The following is a 19,053-nucleotide window of genomic DNA, read 5'->3' on the forward strand; positions in this document are numbered from 1 at the left end:
AAGTGCTCAATTAATCCATTTAAAAGGCAGAGGATTTAGAATTACTATGAAGAAATATCTCAAAGGTCAGATATTGATGGTAATTATCATTTGATAAAATTACCAGATTTTTTTCTCCATCAGGTGGGAATTCTAATGTCAAAAACAATATGGAAACACTCCACAGAATTATTGTGCCAATCATTATAATTAAGGTATGGAAAAAAAATAACCTAATCTTTTTCTATCTTCACTCTTTCAAACATATAATGCAAAGATAATTTTAGGAATGTCTTTAGACCAGGATATTAGACATCAAATACTACATCCTTTTGATTTTCATAGTTACATCTTGTTGATTTTCCAGGATCACCTCCTGCAAGCTGAAGAACAGCCTTTGCCTACATGCAAGAAACCAAACAAAGAAGATCTGCAGAGATGAGCAAGTAGTTTTTGATAAAACTCACACATGTAAAGAAAGCATACAGTAAGTGGAAGCAGGGGTAAGTGATCTAGGAATATAGTGTCCAGCCTTGCAGGAGTGGGATTAGGAAAACTACAGCCCTTGGTGTGTGAGTCACAGAGTGACACTGGGACCACTGCTGTTCAACATCTCAGTTAACAACCTGCATGATGAGACAGAATCCACCTTCAGCAAGTGTGCAGAAAAATGGTTGGAGGAACAGAAGGTTGTGTTGCTCTTCACAGGAACCTTGTCAAGGTGGAGAAAGGGAATTGAATCTCATATGTTATAGTGAATGGAAATGCAAAATCCTGTACCTGGGCCCCTCAGCGACACCAAGTTACCTGTGATCCAGCAGGGATCAAGGTCAGCAGTCTCCCAGGGTCATTAGAGAGAGTTTTACCAGCAGGTTGATGGAGATTCCTCTCTACTCAGCCCTGGTGAGACACACCAGGAGAGCTGGCCCAGTGCTGGGGCCTCTGTGCAAAAGACAGGGAGATACTGGGGTAATTCTTGCAAACAGCTACTTTGTGGTTAAGGGCTTGGATCCCATGACACATGAGGAATACAGAAGGCTTCGGGGGGATTTTATCAATGTGCATAAATACCTCATAAAGGAAGCACAAAGAATACACTGAAACATAGAAAAGCCATTTATTCATGAGGAAATAGTAACTGTGAGGGTAATTGATCCATGGAGATTGTTCCTCAGAGAGGTTATGGAGTCATTCTCCTAGACTGAAAACACAACAGGAGTGACTGCTCTGGCTCCTTAAAGGAGGGGTTGGACTGGATGATCTTCACATGTACCTTGCAGCCTCAGCAATGTTGAGAGAGCAGCAGCTTCTTCTTTCATAGGAATCAATCATCACTTCAGTTGTTAAGACTTGTCTAGCATGAAAAGTTTAAGATTAGACAATTTGAAGCTTCATCCTAATCCTTAAATTAATGCAGATTTCGATTAATTTTGATAAAAGTAATTAACTTTCCCATTGGACTAGAGAAGATCCAACATCAGTCTTGGTGACAAAACTGTTCACCATTGTAACTGTACCATGTGTTGTGGATGTTCCTGCAATGCTGGAGAGTGATGCTGAAAGTCCTTTCTGGAATTGCATCTCCTAGCATTCTGGTGGGTTCATCACTCTCATTTTAGTTGTGCATTTTCCTAAAACAGGGGTAAAACAGTATAAATGACACAGCAACCAAACACTACGGACCAACAACTGACAATCTGTTTGCTATTATTTTGCTCAATCAATCATTTTTAATACATTATTTGTAAGAAATTGATCGAATATATCTGTTTCTCTATGAATTCTTCCAAAAGGCTACTCTTTCCGAAAGATAAGAGAAGTGCATTTAAAAACGTGCTGGCATTGTGAACTCTCATTGTCAGGATTTTTTTCTACTATATTTCAACCACGAACTGGGAACAGGAGAGCAAAAAGCTCTAAATTTCAGACAGTGCATATATATTTATAAGTGGACAACTTCCCCAGTAGTGATGAGCACTGGTAGATTCTGATATAAGGAAAAATATACTAATGTTTATCTACACATATATATATATATATTTTTTTTTAAACAAATACTTTAAAAAGGTCTCAATTTCCCTCTCAGATTTAGTCCATATAAAAAGTTTGCATAAGCAAGTTGCATGACCTAGTTTGGCACTCACATCAACTACAAAATGTTGATATTTGGCATGTGAGCCACACATGAACATATGGCCAATGGGTGTATGCACATCAATGGGTGTATGCACATCATGCATTTAATACTCCATTGTCCTCAGCGTTTTAGGAAAGAAAACCCATACATGCTTTGAATTTCAAATTCTTGAAAGTATACTCTCACTGTGTGAGTATTTATCCAGCAGAGTGACACTATCACTAATGAGAATTTCTTGATTCACTGGTTATTCTGTTTGCTTTGAACCATGACAATCACTGTAGATGCAACCGGGTGGCCACTATTATCCTTCAGGAAACAGTAGTGTTGACATCCTACTTTGATACACCACTCTGCAAGGAAGAAAATAAAAATATCCAGAAATTAGATAATCTTAAAAAATAGCTGATGAAACAAGGAAAGCAAATGGATTAGCATGAATCTATACTTCAGCTAAATATAGAACTGAGACACAAGAATGAAACATAAGAAGTTCTATTTTACATTTTCTAGTTTTATAGATGTGCATGATCTCCTCTGGTTTACTGTTGTATGTGAAAGTTGCACCCCACAGAACAGAATATGTTGCCTCTTCTATCACATTTATAAATAACAAAAAATAACATGACAAGGATTATTAAGCAGTGTAAAGCAAGTAAAATAATAGAAGCAGAAATAACAAGGTTATCAACATTCTTCCTGAACAGTTATTTTTATGAATTATGCTGGTATAGCTCAGTACATCTCTACTCAGTAACAGGCAGAGACTAAAAAGTGTCTGAGATTTTACTTTTGCAAAATGGTTTCTGGGACAGAGCAAGAGTATCAAAATAATAATAATAATTATTATTATTATTATTATAGAAAATCCCTAAATAACCTCTCTTTAAACTATAATCCTACTCCTTTTACGACACTCTGAAATATTTATTAAGTTGAACTTCAATATATTATAGGCAAACATATTTCAGAATGGTACTTAAAATATTCAATTACTTTAAAAAGTAGTTCAAATAAAATTTTTAATCAAGAAAGGATTGTAACATTTTCCAAAATCAAAGTTGTCACAAAATCCTGGAAGAAAAAAACCCCAATATTTTATCACCATCCAGCTAAAAAGCAAGGAAAAACATAAATTGCATGCAGAAATGTTGAAGTGAATTCAAGAATTTTATCTCATATTCAGGATTCATTGCTCATTTTCCTGCCTCCCTTTGCAGACAGCTGTCACACTGACAGTCCCTCTTTCCAGAGGCGTGCAGACTGTCCAGAAAGTGCTTCCAGTTCAGCTTGGATCAAGATTAGGTGTAGTGGGTGGTCAGACCCAGCACTACAGAATTGTCAGAGAAGGTTTACTGCCAGTACAAAAATGAGGATGCCACGCACACCTGTCTGCAGTCTTGTATTAAAATATAGTTGGAGATTAGTTTGAGAGTAGAAAGACCATTGGGGAGTGTCTGAACCAGCCATATGTCAGGTTAAAGGAGGAGGTTGGTATGAGGGCTTGGTAGGGTAAGATCACTTTGGTAGGGATAAAGGTCACTTTTTAGGGACAACAAAAGGACTGAACAAGCATCCAAAGCCATGAGGAAATCACAACAGGCACCAGACATGGCAGGAGCAGGATGTCAGGGATGGGTTTGTTTCAGAGGTCAGCATGTTTGCAGCAGTTCCCTCCACTGGGAAGTGAGCTCCTGAGAAGACTGGAAGGAATTGCAAAGTAACCAGTTTCTGTCCGAGCTTGATCAGGTTCAGGGATGTGTATGAAGTATCCTCAACTCAACATACCTATCATGCTAAGGATTAGCATGTTAATTTAGGATTAATTAGGATAATTAGGATAAATTAGCATCCTCATTTAGGATGATCTCTTGTGAAAGAGGGTCATTCAAACTCATGTCATGAGTGCTGCTACTAAGTCACACTGCCATTGGCACATGGATCCCTGATTCCTTACAGTGACATCAGCTGTTCATCTACACCAGCCAGACCACATTTCCAGCATCCTGGGGAGATTAACCAGCACTCTCTGGAAAAGTATAAAAAACTTAACTCAGTTTTTGGTCATGTAAGCATTTGTGTGACCTTTGCTGTTCACAGGACCATCAACCATCATTATTATTTTATATCTATTATTTACATCTTAGGACTGTTGCTGTGGTTTGTATAAATATTATCCAATCACCTCTAAATGTATTCTTAGTTTCTGGAAAGTATTTTTATTGCCCCTCTCTTGTTCATCTCCTTTCCTGCTAAGGTAGGGGTGACGCAAACAGAGATAATTGCAAACAGCCTCAAAAGCACTCCAGTTTACACTTGCCAGGGGTACACTCACTCCTTGTCCAGCCCCTTCTGTCATCAGATCAAGGAATCACATCCTTGTCTCCTTGGTGGATGCAGACCAAGACACTTACAGAAGACTTAGTCCTGAGATTGAGACTGCCACAGCTGAAAATCCAAGCCCTGTTTCAGCCCTGGGCTGTTTGGTGATGGAGAGTCTGGCAGCACTAGGTGAACTTTTAAGTGAAATAAGTTTATTGTAATAAAATACAAAGACTAGGAAAAAATAAAAAGCAATTGCTTTCTTTTGAGGCAGACAAGAAAAACCCCCTCTAAGTATAGCATTCCTTCTCCTTTAGCTCTCACTCTAGCTTGGTTTCATTTTGTTTTCTCTGTTCTCCCCTGCCAGTGGAATAACAAGTCAGCTATCTCTAAAGTCAATTCAAACATCTCCCAGGAAATAAGCAGCAGTCTGTTAGATAAATTTCAGTCTTTTCTTGCTGAGGAGCATACTGCTCTAAGATGAAGTCTCTCATTATATCCTTTTTTCTTGGACGACTTCTGCTGAATGGAAGTTCAGCCCTGGGTGTTCCTATAATCTCCAACACTGAAAGTGATTTGATAGGGCATTATCTCTTCTCTCCTGCACTGCTCTGCTGCAGTCACAGTTTCAGTCACTTGCCATCGAGAGAAAATTCATTCCTATGGGGAAAGAGCCAGGTAGGTTTAACTGTTAATTGACTGCAGAGAGTACTGGAATTTCTCCCTGACAAAAAGGTAAGTAAGGAATGCTCCCAACATCTCTGAGTATTAAGTGTGGTGTATAAATTTTTAATAGTGGTAACTTCAGAACACTTGATATAGCCTTGATGTCATTAACACAAAAGTCCCTTGAAGGTCATTGTCCTAGTAGAGATGAGAGATGTAAGACTGTCTTTCAGGCTCTGTAAAACACAAATAATTGGGTTTGAGAATACTTTTTTAAACATTTGTATGAAAGCATAGGTGAGAAATGTTTTTATGATATTCTGAAGGGCTTTTTTCTGTATCCCTGATCATTCTAAGCATAACTTGCTCATGCTATTTCTTTACATCATTACTGCTGAAGGATTGGTACCATTTTACATAGTCATAGGGGCAAAATAGATGTGTGGCATGAAAGATAGGAAATACCATAATGATTTATTCACTTCACTGGTGACCAAAACCAGACTCTGTATTTAATACAGACTACTCAAAGTAGTCATCATGAGCTCATTTCTTTGCCACACTGAAAAATCTGATCTGTATATCTACTGAATTTTCATATATTTATCTCATTGAAAAGTTGTGTTAATGAAATAAATAACTGGAAACTGACATCTATATTTCAGTGAGAAGAATCATATCAGAGTTAAATTGGATGGCTTTGGTGCAGTTTCAAATGGTTGTTGCCATTTTTTGTTTGTTTTGGGTATTTATGAAGTTGATGCAAATCCATTTCAAAATGAAGAAAGAGTAAGACATTCCATATCAGCTGAAAGTTTGTTAAAACGTCTGATTCCATAGATTGTTCATGAGACCTAAAGAAGATGATGAATTGAATTTATACTTATTTTTCCTCACTTAATTATGATATTCTTGGCACAGTACCTGTTGTCAGAATCATGTCGACATAGGAAATGATTTGGCAGAATAAAATGAGCTGAGAGCAGCAAAGTTGCTTTCCTTTTCATTTATCAGAATATTCAATCCCTTCACTAGATCTTGTTATATACACAGTTTATGGATCAATAATTATCAGGACAAAGAGGATGTCTTGTCCCCTTGATACTGTCTCTGTCAATTAAACTGCTTTTTCTACTTAATAAAGAAAAATATTCAGAACATACATGTTTCAAAGGAGGAAAACTACAAAATTCTGAGCATAAGACACAGTAGAGCAACAGGTATTAGAGTCCTACTGGATATGAGTCACTTGTTAATTAGAAAGACTACAAAATCTCATACTAAAAAAAAAAAAAAGGTATTTTTGTTGTCTTATTCAAAATGAGAAAAGCAAATAAAATACCTGTGTACTAAATATTAAGTAGGTACTTAACACATTTGGGTGTCAATCTAAGGCAAATAGGCATAAACCCTGCCGTGTCAGGACCCCAAAGCAGCTGTGCTGAGTTCTGCATGCAGACAGCAGAGAATGACTGCAGCACAAAGGAAGGGGACATTCTCCAGGTGTTACTGTGGCAATGGGAACAGCATGGCCAAGGCATGAACCTATCCTCATAGAGGGGGCTTGGATCTGTCTTATATCCCAAACAATCAATATACTATCTATAATGGCATGACAAATAATACAACCAGGTAAGTGGACTGATTCTCTCTCTTTTTTATTTTTTAAATCTACATCTCTAGGAGCAATAGCATCCTTGCTCTTTTAAGTAATTGATTTCAGTGCAGGTCGGAAATCCATATTGTTTAGCAAGTAAATATTGTCAAGTAAATAATGGTGGTGAGGAATGTAAACAATGACATTTGCTATTTGACCTTAGTAAGCCCACAGGATCAATGAAAACTTGCTGAAGGAATCATCATTTTTGATTAACCAGCTAGGAAAAATCCTACTACAAACCAAACAAAAAGAATGAATGCAATAAAAATGACAGAAGAAAGGTAAAATCTTTTATAATTTATTCTTAAATTGATCTATTGTTTTCATTCAATGGTTGTAAATAAGAAGAAATAGATTCAGAATGTGATATTTGGTCAGCTTGTTTTTTTTCTTCACTCAAAGTAATTTTGGTTTTGGAGTACAAATTGATTTTATTTCATCTTGTTATTATACCTTCCTTCAATCGAAGAAAATATTTTGATAGCCAAATCCAAATTATAAGTCTGATTAGATGACTGACCATAGTTATAAAAGTAAAATTTAGGAATATTTTAAAAAACTATTTCAATATTCTACCTATCAAATGTGTGAAATATGTGTAGTTAATATTTTACTGTGAATTTGTACAGATGCACATTTGCATAAACTGCATCGATATGTATAATATTTACAAACAAACTTTCATTAAGAGAACACTGAAGTTGCAGTGTTAGAAGAATTTGAGAAAGGAAAATCATGAATTGTTATTTTATTAAAATTGTAGTCATACTTCCTTGCCTTTATTCACATAATAACGTGTCCTGATGTGTATACACAGCTTGGACATCCTCACAAATGAAGGTGGGATAGGTAAAGCTTCCTATGGAAATGGGAATACAATGAGGTTCGACTACCTGAGGAGACTCATGTACTGAGGCTCTAATGATCTTTACTTGGAGGTTGGCTGTCGGAACTCAAAATGACCTTCAGACATTTTTGGAGGTTCCCAGCCCAGGCCAGAAGCATTTGAGACCCTGGCAGGCAGCTGGACACAGCTGTGATTTTGGATTTGAACCATGGAATGATTTACCAATCTTGCAGGAAGAACAAGTTACAAAAGTTTAGATACTAGAGTAGAAGTAGTCACAAAGTAAAGGGAAGAATTTTTGAGTGCTGTACAGGGGGGTTTTGGTTTTGTGCACGGGGGGTCAGAAGTTTTAAGATGGAGGGATTTGGGCCTGCCCTGTCCTTCCTCTTTCTTCTTCCTTACCTCCATGTTCTTGGTGATGTTGGCACTCACAGGTTGGTTTAGAGTAGAAAATCACAATTTAATATAGGTAATAGGCATTGGGGAAAAACTATAAACATTTAATCCGTAATGTACCATATAAAAGAGAGCAGCAGCCCTGGGCAGGGGGAGAAGAAGCAGTCGGGGTCAGAGAGGATGTCAGGGTGTGTGTGTGCCTCTGCCTGAGCTGTGAGCAAACCACAGCAGCCCCAGAAGAAAATCTTTTAGATAACTTGCAATAAACAGCCTTGAGACCAAACAACAGAGACTGCTGAGCCTTTCTTTGGAAGCTCGGGTTGGAGGAGAGACTTTTCCACCACACAGAGCCACCCCTGACCTAGAGCTGAGCTCCGGCAGTTGGCCAAGTGTCTTTACATGTAAGTTGAAGCCATCTGCAAATATGTAATACATAGTAGGGTTATTTTGTACAGTTTTAGGTGCATCAACTTCCTAAGTGCTGCAATACCAGACCTTGTAGTCCCTGCCTGTCTTCCCTGGGGTACCACATCCCCAATTTCCATGCTTAATTTGTCTTTCTTCCTCATTTAGACCATACATCAAGAAAAAGATTACATGGGGATAAGCAATGTGTCGTCCCAACTTTGAGGGGGAACCAGCACTGGGTTTTATCAGGAATTTTTTCACAGCGCAGGGCAAGCAGGGAGACAGGTCAGACAGCCTGGCTGGGTGCTCTTGGCCCCTGCTGAGGAGAAGGGACTTCAGCTGTATTCCTAAGGCCTCCTGCTGGGATGGGATTTGCAGTACTTCTTGTGGAGAAGAGGGAAAGGACAGAGGGCCCAAAGAAAGCTAATCAAGTCACAGATCATGAAAGTGAGAATAAGATGAGGCTCTGCAGAATTGTGACTGGACCAAATCATGACCCAATAAAACCAGACTACAAAGGAAAACAGAGAGCCCTTGGCACCTGGGAGAGATTTTAGCCAAAATTTTTGCATGAGAGATCTTTACTTCTGCTGCATAGAAATTGTAAAGCATGTTTCCTCAGCCAGGGAAGATTTTTGTTGAAAGTCCCTTTCATGTCTGCAACTAAAAAAGATGACTATGCCAGAACCTGTAAAATGCATCCTTACTTGGATCAACCTAGTGAGACCAATTGCTTCTCTGAGTTGGTGAAGGGAAATTATGGAAAGAATAGATGTAACATAAAGCATAAATACAAGAAAAACATATTTGTAAAATATAAAAAATTGTTATTTTTAAAATGTATTACATAAATCAGGGTTACCTTATATCAACACATGTTGTTTATAAGAAAATTATGATTTTTCATTAAACATTTTTCTTCCTTTTTTTCATTTTTCTCTTCCTTATAATTTGAAAGCTGCACATTTTGAAGTATTTTATAGAGAAAGGTGGTATCTCACCATTTCCTATATTTGAGGATATATTTCAAATTAGAAAGGAATTTGAAGCCTGCTGGAAGCACACTAAAAGGGACCAAAGTCAATTATCACTTCCAATATTGACACTAGAGATAGCCATTAATCCTGAATGTGAAACTAGGGCCCAGGTTAGAAATAACAATAATTGATTGAACATTTAATGACTTTGAGAGGATTCGGGTTTTTTTTTCCTTCCACCAAAACTCTTCCCTTTTTTCACTTCTGATATAATCTTTAATCTTTAGTTCTCTTATCAATATAAAAAGTTGGATTTTAGTCCACACAAACCTATCTACAAGAAAATCCTAGACCTTACAAGAATGTGCCACTGGTTGAAGAAGCATTTAGTAGCATGGCAGAAAAAATAGAGTTACCCAAAAAATTAATCCAGATTATTTCTATATTTTATCTATATTCTATATAGAATATATAATATATATATCTATTATCTGTATTCTGTATACAGACAATCTCTATATTTTAGTTGAGCACTCAAAAATAATGTTTTTGACTCCATCATTTTATGTGGCAGTTTTTATGCCATTTGTGTGTGTTGAGACTTGATGCTAAGAATCAGCTAGCTAGCCTGTGTGTCTGAGATTTTTCTCCTATCTGCAGAAAAAGTTTATCTTTTAATAAGAATTCAAAAATAAAAAATGGCTTTCATTCAAGACCTGAATGCTTTAAACTTGTTTTGCAATCAATATATAACACAGCTGGCCTGCTGCAAGAAAATAGCACCTTGATGATAATTAATATGTTGTGCTATGGTGGTTTTAGCTCACTGAGATCAAGCACTTTACCTAGAAGAAACCCATGAGCTCTTTCTCTAATCAGTGCTTCTTTTAAAGTATTAATGCAATTTATCAGTTGGAAATTGTAGAGCAATATTATTAGGGAATTATAGGAATAACATTTTCAAGGCATTATTACTATATTTTTACTCTGATTTATAATTAAAACCCCTAGAATTATATAGAAATAATGTTAAAAGTCAGGCTTAGGCCACATAAGTGAATACATTTATGAAAAAAATATTTTTCAGAGACAGGGGAGCTGTGTAACCTCTGATTTGTGTTTCCAATAAGTGAAGAAGTGGCTTATATCCATTTGAAAATTGGTTAAAATGTAGGAGTGTACATGTTCATACATTCTTGTTCATAGAATATGGGACGTTCCTGAATAGCAGAAAATGTTTTATTTTGAAAATTGAAAATTGCTAGCTGGGAAAAACCTTATTGATACACATAATCTTTTAAAAAGCACTATAATCAACCTACACTTAGGATCACAAGACATCTAAATATGGTTTGCAGATATAGTTCACAAGTTCAAAACATTTCTAATATCTTAACAGAAAGCTTGTTTTTCTGTGAAGTGGTTTTGGGTTTGTCAAAAGAAGATATACAGATTACATACCTCTAAATATAAATATATGTATGTATATATATATATATGGTAATAACAACTTATTGAAGGGAAAATGTTCTGATTAATTCTGCTTTTTCTGAGGTTGAAGTTCTGAGTTGTACTGTTTAAACACTGTTAAATTATATTAACACCCACTTAATATGCAGGTGGTGACCTTGTTAGTAGTAATTTGGTAGAATGAACTGATTATATAAAAATACCTCATGTTCTAAGAAGTTGGCATCACACAAGCAGAAAATGGAAATATATATTAACATTGTTTGTGGGTAGCTAAGCAGTTTTCAAAATACAATTTTATAATGTGGTCCTTATTTTTTTATCCTCTTTAAAGTTTCCAATAAATATTTTTTCTTTATTATTAAAATATCTTTTCTGAAGAGTTTGTATGCTGGAAATAACTTATGTTGGTCTTCATCCTTATTAAAGCCAGTGGCTAACCACATTAGGCCCCTGTTCTCAAAACAGTCATGCCATATTGATCCTGCAGATATTGCATTATAAAGTGGACTGATATTATGATTAAATATTTGAAAGGTTACTCACAACCTAAATGTGAATTGTAAATTAGGGTGGTGGTTTTCTATTTTAAAGAAAATGGATGCTATAACAGTATGATGTTTGAAAAAAAGATCAAAATTGTTCAACTACAATTCTATTCAGTGACTGACAAAATTTGTAGCCTAGCAGAAGCTCTATAAATTACTGTGTGACTTCTTGAATGGGAATATTTTAATAATATGGTAAGAAAAGTTTATTGTATTAATTCAGAGCTTGTTAGGATTCCACTGCAAATAGGAACATTTATTTTTCTCTGTGTATCTAACTGAGTCTAAGCTCTGTTCTGTAGTGTTCTCAGTTCAGCAAGACTTAACAATCTCACCAAAATTAATGAAATTTTCATGTGGAAACCTCCCTTTTAATGGAAATCACAAGATTGGAAGTCAATTATGGAAAAAAATACAAGAAAACATAAATGAAGATATGAGTCACCAAGAACAGGTTTTGAGAGGAAAAGCAGAATTAGTAGCAGTTATAGTGAAAGTTATATCTATTTGTGTTTGCTTTTAACAGAAATATTCAAACTTTTTATGAGTTTAGTTACTTTTTGACAGCTTTTGAAGCTTGCTTTTCAAATAAGATATCTTTCAAAAAGATCCTTAAAATGTTCTATTTTTGCTGTCTTTAGAATGAAAATGGTTTATTCTGAGTTAATATTTATTTTAATTTGTAATTTGTTTTAATTTCACAATGTGTAGGAGAAAAAAGTGGCAACACATTCTCATGCTTCTGAAATGAATTTTTCTGGACTAAAATGCCATAAAAAGATTATTTTTTTTCCCCGAAATAGTATTGAATTATTTTTAAAGCATTTTATTCCAAAATAATAGGAATGTAATAATAATACATGTGCTTACAGAACTGTAAATACTAGGCCTAACCAGATATCTAGATGCATTTTTTAACTCGGTTACTTGCTAAGTAAATTTACAAACTAAGCAAAGTATACAGTCAAATTATGTCAGTGCCCTTTACCTGTGAATTCGCCGTGGTGATGTATTTAGTCTGCTGTTTCCTGTTCTTTTAGCAGCTGGAGGAGAGATGAAAAGTTGATTAATCAAGGTATGCTTCTTTTCCTTTCATGTTATCATTTTGATTAATTAGTAATTATCCAACTCTTTCCTACCTTTATTAGCTTCTCCTTGTGTACTGTCAGGTTTGGAAAACTTTTGAACTACGTGACTTGTCTCCTCAGACCACACTCTGATGTTTTTATAAACACTTTATCTTATGGCATTATATGCTGCAAAGTGTCAGAGAACTGTTTATGAGAACAGACAATTTGATTTAAGGTATATCATATATATATATATATATATATATATGCATTAAATGTATAGCTAGGTCTGTGTAATTAATATTCAAACCCATCAGTTGCAGTTGATGAGCTGCAGCCTGCAAAGAATTGCTAAATAAAGATTTTGAAGAAATAAAAGAAAAATAAACATATCTATCAACCTGTTTAAAACGCTAACTAAAAAGTTACAGCCTCACTAAAATGAAAATTTGTTAAATACTTGGGAGGTCTAGCTTACTCTAAAGAAAATGTTAGAAATATTTTACTAGTTATTCAATTTCTATCAAACATTATGTTGTTTATTCCAGGAGAATTCAATAACTATTTATGTATTAAATATAATTGCAAATTTCAGTGTCTTTTTTTCTAAGACAGAATTATTGAAATCAATCAGTTTGATAAAGTAATGAAATTACTTTGGCTTCAATGTATTTCAATTCAAAATATCAAGTGAATGAAAATAAATCCTAGTATTACAGGGATATTTTGATATGCTAATTGAATAGAGTTCTTACAATAAATGAATTACATAAAAAACATATTTGAGTATTTGTTAAGGTTTTTTCACTATCTATATATTAACTATAAATTTGCTATAGCAAAATTTCAGAATAGGAAGAGTTATTTTATGTATTTAGTTTTTAAAAGGATAAAATATCTGACACCACGATTTAAACTTGACTTCTGTATTGATGATAGATTACCAATAGCCTTCAGAAGATTTTGTGCAAGCTAATTTTGGAACATCTGAATTAAGAAACAAATGTTAACTATTAGTTGAACCATTTAAAATTAAGCATCAGTGTTAAATGTTTAAATGAAAATTCATGAACACTTCTTTAATATCAGTAAACTGAAGGAAAAAATAGTAGTTTGCAAGTTCAAACCAAATAAAACAAGACACTTCTTCATAGCTTTTAAGTCCGTTATGCCATTGACAATCTTTAAACAGGTCATAATTCTCTTAGAATAGAGGAAATCCTATGAATTTTTAAGTATTTAGCATAAATCTTTTTTAAATATACGCACTTTGCTGAAGACAAGGTGGATGATCTGTGGGTGTCTGTGGATGTCAGTGGTTCAAGTCCAAAAAAAGGTAATTTCAGAGGGGATCACACTGACACATTTCAGTGGCAGACTGCAGCTAGCTTTAGAAACGCCACACCCTGACACATAACCAACAGTTTTTTATTTCCTTTCATTTTATTTAAAAAAACCAACACAAATATTCCACAGCTTTGAATACAAACTAGGGTTATAGATGTTGTGTCTTGAATCAAATATTCTGCTCACTCATTTTTCAGTAGAATAAAGGAAACAGTAGTAATACCTTGGATTTATAGACTTATGATTTATACATATTAAAGGACTTTATAAAGAGGCAAATCTATTTTTTCTTCCTCTTTCAAGATAGGGAAAATGGAAACAGAAAGAAGAGTGACCTGCTTAAATTCATCTGGAAAACCATGACAAAATTTAAAACTGAACTCTTACCCTTGTTTCTTTGTTGAAGCTCAATCTGTTATAACACAGGGAACCAGAGAGAGCTGAAACTGTGCAGTGCTTGAAGTCTTGATAAAGAAAGGTTAAAGGCAACAGCAGCCTGTGAATGCTCCTCTGGTCCTGATTCAAGCTTACCCAGTGGGGGGAGGCTGGGTCACTGTGGACATGGCTGGAGGAAATCTAGGGGGAAGCTTGAACAAATCATCTCTGATCTATGAGTGAAAACGTGGAAGCTCAGTGTCTTTTATTTGCTTGGCTGCTCCCAATTCAGTTGCAAATAAAGGCACTTCTTTTACCCTGTGAGTTAATAAAGGAAATGGGTAAGATCATTCTCTAGACAGCAGTTCAGAGGAGTTGATGGCAACAAATGGTCACACCATTTAACCTGCTTAGGCAGAGGTCCAGGAATAAATATGTTACCTGCAATGAGCTCATTAATATCTACAAAGACACCCATTTTAAAAGCTCTACAAATAGATACAATACTTAGCTAATCAATATAATAAACATAATATAAAGGAAAGTATGTCTTACTTGTGCTTATTAAAATTAATTCCAAATGTATCTAAATTTATTTAATCATATTTAAAACTTTAAAACATAAACTCTTAATCACATTTACTTTCATTTAATTCTTATATCATCCTCACATATATCAAAGGTATGTCTCTGTAAAATTAGGTTGGTTTAACTCTACCTTTCTTTTTGGGTTTTTTTTTGGTTTTGGTTTTGGTTTTGTTTTTGGTTTTGGGTTTTTTTTTGCTGAAGAGCATTCATCCACCATTAGATCTGATTTCATAAATCATAATAATAAAAAGCAATGCTTTTCTGGCCTGACTTTTGACAAAATTAATACTGAATAATTTTAAAAAATATTGCATGAACCATCTCGACTTTTAACTTTAACGACATTCTTCTGTTTTATTCTTCAAGTTTTCTTTTCACATATTTCTAAATAAATGCAATTAGATAAAAACCTACTGCCAAAAATCAAGTTTTGGATGTAACAGAGGAAACACATAGATCCTGCAGAAACGTTGAAATGCAGAATTAGCCACAAAGACTAGTTCTTTTTTCTGCATCTCTCATTTTTTCATACCAGAAATTTATCCTAGTAAAACAAGATGTTATTAGATGATGGAAAGTCAAGGAAGTAGACAATGTATTTGTGATTTGTCTCTCTCTCTCTCTGAGGATTGCTTGTTCACAAGACTAGGAGTCCTCTTCCAAAACAGAGAGATTGGTGCTATGGCAGTACCGAATGGCACAGTGACAGCAGCAGCTTGACTCCACTGACATTAGCTCTTCACATTGCTAATGTCAGTGGATTAATTAGCACTGCACTGCTGTACTTTGGAAGCTAATGTCCTGGTCATCCCCACATTACAGCTGAAGCATGACGGAGTCACTTGGTGGGGAAGGGACTTTGGGAGGTCTGTAGTCACACCTCCTGCCCAAACCAGCAGAGGAAGCTCTGGGGTCAGACCAGGCTGCTTAGGGCTTTCTCCAATCATGTCTTGAAAACCTCAAGGGATGACATTTGAAACAGTTAACTCCCATGCTTGAGTGCCCTTGAGACAAAACACCAGTTTAATCTTATGCCCAGCCTTAAGCATCTCATTTCAGTTGATGCCTGGTTTTTGTGGGTTTTTTTTTGTTTTCTTGGTTTTTTTTTTCTTTTTTTTTTTTCCCCACATCTTCTTCCCTGCAGCCATCTCTTCTCCTGGATGAAATCCAGCCCCCTCAGCCAAGTACCCAAGAATTTCCTGGTTTGACATATATATATCCGTACCTTTCTTCAACTTCTAGATGCCTTTGTTTTACTTGGTGGTCCAAACTGCAGCTCTATGTGATCTAATGAGTGATAAATAGAAAGGATGGAGCAAATAATAAGATGGTTTATGGATAAAAGGTTATTTCCTAATGTATTACTTGAATTGCTCAATATTATCGAGTGTGTGCTTCAAAAGGCTCCTGCCCTTGTTAATGAAGTCCAGGAAATATTTATGGTTTCATAAGCAAATGATGTGGGCAAAGGTCCCATTAAGTGCCATCATTCAGTGTATTTGTTTGGACAGTCAACAGATAAATTGCACAGAATGGTGAAAAATAGGTGATTATTAGTTTGCATTAAGAAATTCAAAATGAAAATGAATATAGTAAGAAGCAGGTCTTCCTTTCTGAGAGTGAAGTGGGAAATCAGAAGTAAAAATATACTATATTCTTCTTATTGTGGTAGCAACTCCATTTAAAATTGGACTAAATATGAGACGTGTAAAAGTCTAATTTCCAAGAAAAATGCTTGATCTATATTTCTGAAGACTTCATTCTTCTGCTAAGTCTAAACCATAGGTTCAACCTGAGGAGCAGCTGCAAAAAATGCTCATCCCATGGTGTGTTTCTGAAAAGACAGAAGAGATGTAGCTTTTTGACCATTCAGTGCCTGCCAAGTGTGATGGCACTTTCTGCCAGGGTGCTAATTACTCTCCCCTGAGGCCATGGTTTTATTGATCTGGACTCTTGGCTTCTGGCAACTGGATCGAGGTCACAAAACTCATTTCATGTAGTTCTTGAACTCTGAATTAAAGGTGTATGTGTACAAGTGCTATTTGTAACTCATTACTCTGCTAAAACTGCACTAAGTCAGTGCAGTGTTAAGACAATTTAAAGCTGCTGCCTGTGTGCTAACCATTCTCTTAACCCCTGGGTATTAACTTTTGGAAACTGGAGGAATGCTGTGTCACTGCCTCACTATGGAAGCAGCACCTTAAAGATGTGTCATTTCTGAGAATGACATCTTGGTGTCAGCACATACTAGTTACATGCTGTGTCATTTCAAAAAGTACAGTCTTCAAAGAGAGGTCTCTCAGGAAATCAATGAAGGTCATAAATAAAAACTTTGATGTTACTTGGGTAGGCAAGTCACTACAGTGACCACAATTTTCAGCTGGGAAATTGTTCATGCTGTCATTTGGTCATGATCTGATTTTCACAGTCACTGATAGTAACAGTTAAGTTTATTGTTCTACATTTGTATATATTATATATTATATGTTATATATTATATGTTATATATTATATGTTATATGTTATATGTTATATGTTATATGTTATATGTTATATGTTATATGTTATATATTATATATTATATATTATATATTATATATTATATATATTAAAATCTATTTTGTATTATTTGTTACTTAATATAGCTTGCTTTACTGTTTATTTCCCATCCTTGCTTTAAATCCTATTTAATGAAATCCTATTTTGTTTTGGTTGGTGTTTTTTTTTTTTCCTCTGTGCCTCTTGGGCTTCATTGTTTTCTCTTATTTGTTACCCTGTTTTTCCATTTCTCTTCATCCACTAATATTTTTTTCAAGTACAATAATTTCCACCTCTGTAGGAACATAGATAAGAGACTATGCTTATACCTGTGATGGGCTGGGAAAACCCTGTTTCCATATTTATATGGACAACTCATCTTCTTTTCCAGTTCTTTCCATCTGCACTTATGGCTTGCACTGCAGCTGCTTTGCAGAGAGCAGCCAGACTGATGGGATGAGCTGGAGAAGGTCTGACACTGGTAGAACTTTCTGTAACACTTGTAGAAACTCTGAGGAAACTAGTACTCAAAAAATTAAGCTAAAATTCAGGTGTGACTAGAATGTCATGGGTCTAGAAAGCCTCTGGTTGCTTTTTATTTTCATTAGCAAAGAAATTAGGGATGTTTTGAATGAGTGAAATAATGTTTTGTTAGGTTTTTGAAGTAATGTATGTATATATTTCTTATAATTTCTGATATCTTCCAAATTTTAAGTATGAAGAGAGCTGAACAGAATAAAATTTAAATAAAAAAAAACCTCACAGTAAGTAAAGAGAGTAGAGGATTTCAAGGGAAAAAACCAGTTCTGGAACGAACTTACAGGAAAAAATATTTGAAAAAATATGGTTTTACACCTACACATAGTTGTACAGGAAAATAGAACTACATAAGTAAAAGACATGGAACTTCTAGTTAAGGGATTTATTTGGCTTGGAAATTTTGGTCTATAAAATAAGGGTTTAATTAATCTACCTTTATATGTTCACAATACCATTATGAATTGGTCATCTAGATTCTTGTATGGTTAATTGTGAGAAATATATTTTGCATGTGGTTCTTCTGTCTTGTCTTACATGTCTTAGGATAAGAATAATGGTACTGTAGAATTGTTTGGGGTTTTTATCCTACAGACAATAAAGGCTTCTGAAAAGAGGCTCTCAAGTGAAGGATATTGTGATATTACTCTTAAAAGAAGAATGTGATTAATAAATAAATATTTTACAGTGATGCCGTAAAACAGACATTTCCCTAACTACTACATTTTTATATTTTGGTATGTAAGCATGAAATTTTAGAAATCTTGACAGTAACTTAAATTTTTTAAATGTTATGGTCATATCAGTGAACCTGGACTAATAAAAATTTTCCTGAGCTGCCTGTAAAATAGATGGTCCCAGCTTTGACCTGCTGGAAACCAAAAGTGTTTAGTTGCTCATCATGAAAACAGCATGGCTTCTCTTGGTGAAAGTTCAGCATGCCTAGCTGGAGTTTACAGAATTAGTTTTGTCAGAAAGCTACTGCCAAGTGCTGCCCATAACACGCTGCTTTCTGTCCCCAGACTGCCCTCACACTGGCCCTACATTCTGAAGCCCATGAGGAGAGATGCCAGAGGGCAAAGCACATTGCTTTGTGCAGAAAAAAAGTATAAAATGTTGCTAAACCACAGTAAGTTAAACCAATTTTTCTTTTAAAGGTTGTAGAAATACTAACAGCATATAAATAGT

General features: G+C 35.1%; 1 long non-coding RNA gene across 1 annotated transcript in view; it reads left to right on the top strand.

Moving 5' to 3' along the window:
- Positions 1-19,053, top strand: part of LOC146768580 (uncharacterized) — a 55,473-nt gene that overhangs the window by 16,572 nt on the left and 19,848 nt on the right. Inside the window, exon 3 of the long non-coding RNA XR_014958631.1 lies at positions 347-18,994. This is a non-coding gene — a long non-coding RNA (uncharacterized LOC146768580). The remainder of the gene's footprint in view (positions 1-346; positions 18,995-19,053) is intronic.

Source organism: Lonchura striata, chromosome 1 (genome assembly GCF_050655825.1).
Source record: "Lonchura striata isolate lonStrDom1 chromosome 1, ASM5065582v1, whole genome shotgun sequence".
Lineage (NCBI taxonomy): Eukaryota > Metazoa > Chordata > Aves > Passeriformes > Estrildidae > Lonchura > Lonchura striata.